The following is a 7,871-nucleotide window of genomic DNA, read 5'->3' on the forward strand; positions in this document are numbered from 1 at the left end:
GAGTATACAAACACCCACAACCTGGGAGACAGTACAGACAGGATGGGTGAGTGAACCACCTAGGTCTTTGACCTCAAACTCAAAGAGAACCCAGACCATGGCAGTCGTTCCGCAGTCATTATTCGAAGGAGAACGGCTGGTATCACCACCACGCAGATCAGCACAGTGGAGGAGTCAGGGACCTTAATATGTGTAAGCCTCTTTGTCCTTTCGGGAGCTGTTGGCAGACCACATGCTTGCTGGTTCAGTAATGCTTTGCCAGTTACTAGAGCGGTGACTACACAGAATTTGTTATATTAGCAGATGCCAGTCAACAAATCTCAATGTTAAGGTGGATCCAAGGTTATGACAATGCCAAGGCTGTCTATTAAGAATTACAAAAGGCCACACTGCTGACCCATCAGCAAGAATCAGGTTGTGTGCAGAAGTAGCGCAGGCCGGAAAGAGGCTCAGCCAAAAGAGAGACAGCTGAACCCTGGCTGAGCTCTGTGTTACCTGCAGAGGAGAGCCAAGTCCTTGCTCTTAGAAGAACTGCTCTCTCCGTTTGCAAGCAGAGACAGGGCACCCAGGAGGGGCCCCAGGAGGCTGGGAGTATGCTCAGGCAAATGTGAAACTTAAAACCCTGAAAGCTAAGCCCCAAATCCAAATATGCTGTTACGCAAAGCGTCCACAGATTGGCTCGTGCTTGATTATCGTATGAGGTTACTCGTTGGCATGAACTGCGCAGTTCTCTGGCATGCCCGTGGCTCATCAGTGGCATGCTTTCCTGAGTCAACATTGACCCACAGCCTGGCTCAGGGAGGGCCGCTTCAGCCCTGTCCAAGAGGCCATCGTTTTAGATGAAACCTCAAGCCAGCAGTCCTGTTCTGCTGGTGTCATCCTGCTTGGCTTTTCGTCTCCAAGGACAACATGGTGAGCCTATGCAAAGAGTACTTGAAAGGCTTGAGGGAATATACTGAGGGTTGCACCTAACTGTTGAAGTGCTGAATAGCTATCTGTCATCAGCTGGATGCGAAAAGTTACAATCCCCGCCAGGACTTTGGAGGCCAAGGGAGATGGCATCTCTCACGGGAGCAGCAGCGTTAGGCCAATTACAATGTTCAGCATTTTCCCAGAGCTCGGAGTTCAGAGCTCTTTGCAATCAGTTTGTTTCCTTAGCTGAGTTTCTTAAACACACACTACCCCTTGCGGAGCTCTCTGGGCCTCCACCCAAAAGCTAAAGGATACAAAGAGGAAGAAAAGACTGACTCTACCCAAAGAGAGAAACCAAGCCAAACATTTGAGCCTTTCATTATTCTCCAAAAGCCTGTCAATACTTACAATGGGGGGACCGGGAACAGCCAAAATGTGCAGCAATAGAAGGCTGGCTCTGTACAGTGTGGAAAAAACAAGCAGCCATTAAAATCAAGCTGCAGATTATGGAGGAAACTTTAATGATGTGGAAAAATATAAACAAAAGGTTGTCACGTGACGGAAGTCATAAGACAGCATGCATGTTTGGTTGTATTTTATAAAAACAGATACATATATTTTACTTAATGTACACAGGCAGAATATTAGACAAGAAAAATACAATGCTAATAATAATACTTATAAGTTAGAATTGATTAACTTTTCTATTTATTTTCCTCTGGATTGTTTACAATTTCAACACTATTTTTATTTTAGTTATTTTTAATATTTTTTTAAAACTGTGCTCACAGTCCTCAGGCCAAACAGTAGAGGAATTTGTCCAGTTTTCCTCTAGTATATATGGGACATGGTCTCTGCAGAAGTGAATATGTTTCTTTGTTTGTTTGTTTCTGTTTTTCTTTACTCTTCATTTTCCCTTGAGACCCAGCCTTAAAATGTAGCCTAAGTTAGCTTTGAACTCTTGACCTTCGTGCTTCAACCTCCCAAGTGTGGGATAACAGGAGTGTGTCACCATCTTTCTTTTCCTTGCTCAGTCAGTCTGCTGGATCGCAGACCAGTGGAAACAGGAGTTACTCCCACAACCCATAGAGGGTCTCAGCCTTCTTGCTGCAGGCAGAAAGTGGAGTAAGGGGAATATCTATTGGGCTGGAAGGGAAGACACACTGGGCAGGATTTAACCTTCCTCGAGTCTTAAGTAGTGAGATGAGTCTAAACTTCCAACCCCATGCTCAGTGTTGTCAGACAGTACACTACCCTACCCCCAGCAGGGAATGGGTATTGTTCAAGACGCTATCTTGCTGATATTTTCTTTCAGTCTTAGCATCCCTGGAGGGAACTGGAGGGGGGCAACTCCCTTATTGTATGGGTAATCCTTGCTAATGTCTTCAAGGCTCCAGGCACTGCGTGTGAAGCCAAGCTCCATTTTTTGTGAATATCTCACATGCTCTCACATGAACTCTTGGGGGTTGGTAATGTTGTTGTGCCCATTTTACAGATGAAAAAATTAAGGCTCAGGAACATTGAACAATTATCAGGGAACCCACAGCTAAAGCATGACGAAACCAAGATTTGAACCTATATTTAGGTAGAAGCTCTTTTCTTTTTCTTTTGGTCTTTGTTTGTTTTGTTTTGTTTTGTTTTTTAACAATCTCTTGCAGGCTTAGCACACAAGTGTTTTGCACAAACGTGTTTTAATTACTCTTTCCTTTCCCCTATTTTGTTATCCACCTCTTTTTTTGTTTGTTTGTTTTCAAAAAGAGAAGAAACAGGAATAATGTTATAAAATACAGTCCTGTGCCAGGCAGGGTTCAGGGGCCCCACTTGGCATTCAGGACTCATTGCCAAAAAGCTTGGGTTAAAAACAAAAACGAAACACCCAGTCCAAGCACGGTGATTCTCAGCTGGCAGTGGAGAGGCTGGCACTCTCTCTCCAGGGGTTCAGCCTGCCCCATACAAGGTGCTTGCGCCCAGGTATTTGTAGTTCTTATGTAACAGGACACCACTTTCAACTTGGCCAACACGTTAGTGCTTGTAGGTACAGCTCATCGGGTTTTTTTTTTTTTTTCAGTCAGACATACAATGCACCCTGAGTCATGTGTCAAGGGCTCAAACAATGTTTTTATTGTGAGCAGAGCCCTAAGGGCCTCGTCTTACAATCCTCACATGTGTGTTGTGTCACCCGAGTGGAGAAAGGGCCTGCCTGGTGCTGGGGCCTGTGGTCCTCTGCACCAACAGCAGACAGACTTGGGCATGCCGTGAACCACCCACCCATCATTGGCCCTCTAGAAGCTGGAGGCTTGGCCCTCACTTAACCAGCCTCCTTGTTTGATCTTCTTTTCACTTTTAGTACCCGCCGCGCTTGTGCTCGGTCTCTTTGCCTTGCCTAGTTTTTTTCTGAGTTGTTTTCTCTCCTGTGTCTTGGAAAGCTATATCCATTGACACCACAAAGCACAGAGTCAGACCCCTTTCCCTCTCTTCAAATGGTTCTTCTCTGCGCCACACATCATTTTACCAGTCTCTCCACCTCCCTCCCTGCCCCCACTCTCTCTGCTCCCAGCCCCGTGTGTGGGGAGTGTGTACAGGAACATATTATGTTAATTCACATGTGCTTGCTGAGATGTATATTGACATATCACTATGTCTTCTTCAATTTCTTTCCACAGTTGTTTGTTTGTTGGTTGGTTTCTGTTGTGTTGTGTTTTATTGCTCTCTGTATTATTTTTGGAGACAGGTTTCTTTGATGAATCTAGATCTTGCCATTTCAGCTAAACTGCCTAGCCAGCAAGCTCGAGGGATCCGCCTGTCTCTTTCTCTGTGAGAAGGAACTACAACTGAGGTTGTAGATGTTTGGGGTCAAACCTGGCATTCTACCTGGGTGCTGAAAATTCAAACTCATTTCCATAGGAACCTCTTTGTCCACTGATCTCTCTTTCCAGGCTTCAGATCTCTCACAATTATATCGGCAGACAAGCTGAAGGCACCCACAGAACATGGAGGCCCAAGTGTTGAAATGACTCACAGTGGTCACTTTGGTATACATTCTGTGGAAACCCAGCTTTTCATAGAGCAGGTTTATGATATACATCTTATCTGGATGTTTCTTTGGTTTCCTGAAGCTCTTATGTTCTGTGTAGGTTTTTTTGTTTTTGTTTTTGTTTTTTTTTTACTGCACCCTTCTCATCCTCACAAACACGTTTTTCAGGTAAAGCTACTGGAAGGTTCTATTTCAAAAGAAGAAGGAATATGAACATGACCGAGAGAATCTTTCCATCTGCAAAAATAAATGCAAACCGTTCCGTGTACAGTGTCCTACAGGGCAGGAGAATTGTACAACAGCAATAAAATTGTCAGCCTTCAGTAATAAGCCACATTTTTCATGGCACTTTGTCATCGGAGAAGCACTTTTTAACAGTCATTGTGAATTTACCCATTTATTTACTTATTCTTTCAAAATCAGGACTATGTTAAGATGTCCATTGGCTTTAGGCACATGCCTTCTCAGGCTTCTTTCTTCATCAAACATACACACACACACACACACACACACAAGATGGGAGGGGAGAGACAACAGAAGTCTGTCATGGACCCAGCAAGAGCACCAAGGAGTCAGCTCCTAACGCCATGGAGAGCAAGACATGAAGGGGATGCCTCCAGTGAGCAGAATCTTCCAAACTATGGGATTTGGGGCTGTGTTTCAAATAGGGGCATTTCCAGAAGGCCCCTTGAAAAGTTATTGGGCCAGAGAACAAGCACACTCTGTGACACTGTGGTGGGCTTCATAGCCCCCTTAGCAAGTAGACTTTCGTTTTGCTATTTTGTGGATGCACACACAGGAGGACTTTTAGGTCAAACAGTGGTGTCCAGCTGAGTGGGCCATGGATGGAGGACAGAAGCTCAGGGAATCTATCTGTCTCTGAAGGGGGAAACCACATGTTTAGTGTGGAAAACATTTCCCCCCTGATCGTATAAAAGGACATGCTTCAAAGCAGAACATGATTCTCATCGGTGCTGAAAAACAACAGAATAAAGGAGCTGCTGCTAGAGCAGAGCCTTATCAATGGGGAAAATGTATGCATTTCAAGCTAATCAGAAGAATCTGGCAGTGCCGTTGCCAGGTGTTGAAGGCACATGCGTCTGCCAAGCTTCCGTGGTTGGAATATCTACAGCAGATATTCCGGCTGTCCCAAGAGCCATTCTAAAAACTTTATATAAGTACTTTTCATTCACATCAGAATTCTATGTTGTGAACGGTTTTGTTCATTTATTTTGTTTTGTTTTTAATCTCCATTTGTCTTTTTAATAAGTAGACTAAGACTCGGAGCCCTTTGATAGTGGCAGAGCTGTGTGATTCAAGCTGGGACACCCCAGATCTAAGATGGAAGCTCGTGGCTACAGCCTCCACTCTGCCCCCTTGTGTCAGCCATCTACTCTGGATGGCCTCTACGCTGGCCAGCCTCCTGAAGGAGCCATAGACAAGTGCTCTCTGATCCAGCAGTAGAGACCTTAGCTAAAACAGTTAACTCTTTTTTTTTTTTTTTTTGGTTTTTTGAGACAGGATTTCTCTGTGTAGCCCTGCCTGTCCTGGAAGTCACTCTGTAGACCAGGCTGGCCTCGAACTCAGAAATCCGCCTGCGTATTAATGGTTTGTCTGAAAATCCAAGTTAACTGGGCATCAGGTGTTACAGACAGCATCTCTGCCCGTGCTTACAGTGATGAATTGTGGGATCCTCTGAGTCAGTTTCCAAGGCTTTGCTGAGACTCTCATTGTTGCGATGAAACACCGTGACCAAAAATCAAACTGGGGGAGGAAAGAGTTTATTTGGCTCACACTTCCATGTCACTGTCAACCATTGTAGGAGGTCAGGACAAGAACTCAGCAGGGCAGGCACCTGGAGACAGAAACTGATGCAGAGGCCATGGAGGGATGCTGCTTACTGGTTTGCTCCCTGTGTCCTTCACATCTCACTCTCTTATAGAACCCGGGACCATCTTATAGAACCCAGGCCAACCCAGGACTCAAAGATGGCCCCTCCCACAATGGGCTAGGCCCTCCCCCATCAATCACTAATTAAGAAAATGCCCCACAAGCTTCCTACAGCCTAATTATATGGAGACATCTTCTTAATTGTGGTTCCCCCCTCTCAGATGACTTTGGCTGGGATCAAGTTGATGTAAAGCTATTCAACACGTTAAGTGAGTGTTTTGTTTCTATTTCTTCAGTGTGGTGGTCCTCAGCATTGGCTTGGCCATTCCTCCTGCTCGGGGTGTTCCTCTGTGCTCAGCTTCTCACCTCTCATCCAGCTCTGGTCTCGTGTGCACTGGTGAAGACCTCATGAGTAAGCCCTTGTTTCATCCCAGTTTTCTGGAAAGTCCAGGGCTTTGCCAGGCAGACAGGTAAATTCTTAGTCATGAACATCCCGTAGACAGACCCTGTTTCCTTCATTGTAAAACTCACATCCTAACCAATGAACCTGTGGTTCGGGAAGGTAAATTCATTTACTGAGACACTCATTCGCCACTCACGCTCCTCTAGTTTCTTTCTATGAAAGAGCTTTCCAGGTTTCTCTTGAGAGACATTTAAGCATTATTAGAATGGCATTAATTAGTTTAGACCATCATTGGCTCATTTAATAACTACATCCATTTGTTGGAAGAAACTCCCAGCTTTGCAGTCAAAGGGATACTGTGACATATGGACTGAGAGAAGCGGTCTCAAAGCAGCCTTAGCATCAAGATGTCCCGCTATCTTCTGCTTTACTTTAGTTGCGACTGCCAGAATCAAAATAGAGACCTTTCAACCTCAGCTCTTTACAATAAACCCAAAATGTCCTATTATCTCTATGCAGAATTCATTATATATCCATTCTACGCATGATGATTGATAGCAAAGACAGAAAGCTCCAGGTTTAGCTGCCCTGTACTCTGTGTCGTGTGTCGTCCCCTTCCCGTTGCATGTCCTGATAGGTTAGCCTTTTTAAAAGCCAAACTGCTCTAAACTACCGGCTTACAGGAAAATGGCAAGCAATAGAGAAAGCCTGTGCCAACGCTGTGCAGTGGATGTACACAGCACATCCCAGAGAGGGTCAGAGGTCACCTGAAAATAAGCCTAAATTGAGAAAGAAAGTCATGGGTCTATGGGAAATGGGGGGAGGCTCTACATAGTAACAAAACATTCTTTCCTGTGTTTAAATTCTGAAATGGAACCAGGTTTTTGCTTTCTTTCTCTGCAGGAAAGAAGCTACAAGGAACCAACAATCTTTGTGGAGGTGGGAAAATTGTCCCCAGAGTGTTGGCTGGGCATGCACCCAAATTTACCACCTCTGTTGTTGACTTCAATGAGGCTTCTCCTACAGTAGCCCAGGGAAGCAGACGGATGAAAGGAGAGGAGTGGCCCCATCCAGTTCCCTGTGACTCCCTGCCTGGTCCCCTGGGCATCCCAAGGCCCCACCTTCTCTCTGAACTCTGACCTATGACCCTGGCCTTGTGCTTAACATGGCTGTGGAGGAGATGGAAAAAGAGGAGGCTTCTGGCTCCAGTCACACATGAAATAATTTCCCTTTCTCTAGCTATCTTGTCAGGTTCTGAGAGCCACAGACATGGTATTTCTCTAAGTCCTGGATGCTCACGGGCCTGGGCAGTCAAGCTGTCTTGAACAGTTGTACGTGTGTGTATGTCTTGCATGTGAGTCTGAGGCTGCCTTCAAGCTTCACCACTGCCAGGTTCTGTGGCTTCAGCAAGTCCCTTCATCTCTCTGGAACCTCGTTTGCCTCATCTTTGAAATGGATGCATCATATAGATACAGAGTAGGGATTACTAAATAGGCTGACTCTAGTCATCTACAATCCTAACTACTACCCCTAAAAGTTAGTGAAGATAAAAAAGGAAGTTTTTTCCCCTGCTTGGGTTGCCACTGAATAATTAACAGATGGGACTTTTTCATGTGTGACAAAAGCTGGGGT

General features: G+C 45.1%; 1 long non-coding RNA gene across 1 annotated transcript; it reads left to right on the top strand.

The window, feature by feature from the left end:
* Positions 1–715: 715 nt before the first annotated feature.
* Gm41053 lies at positions 716–7,352 on the top strand. The gene is made up of 3 exons (XR_873936.1): positions 716–912; positions 6,133–6,248; positions 7,143–7,352. It is a non-coding gene; the product is annotated as a predicted gene, 41053 (long non-coding RNA).
* The last annotated feature ends 519 nt before the right edge of the window (positions 7,353–7,871 follow it).

The sequence above is a fragment of the Mus musculus genome, chromosome 13 (assembly GCF_000001635.26).
Source record: "Mus musculus strain C57BL/6J chromosome 13, GRCm38.p6 C57BL/6J".
Classification (NCBI taxonomy): domain Eukaryota; kingdom Metazoa; phylum Chordata; class Mammalia; order Rodentia; family Muridae; genus Mus; species Mus musculus.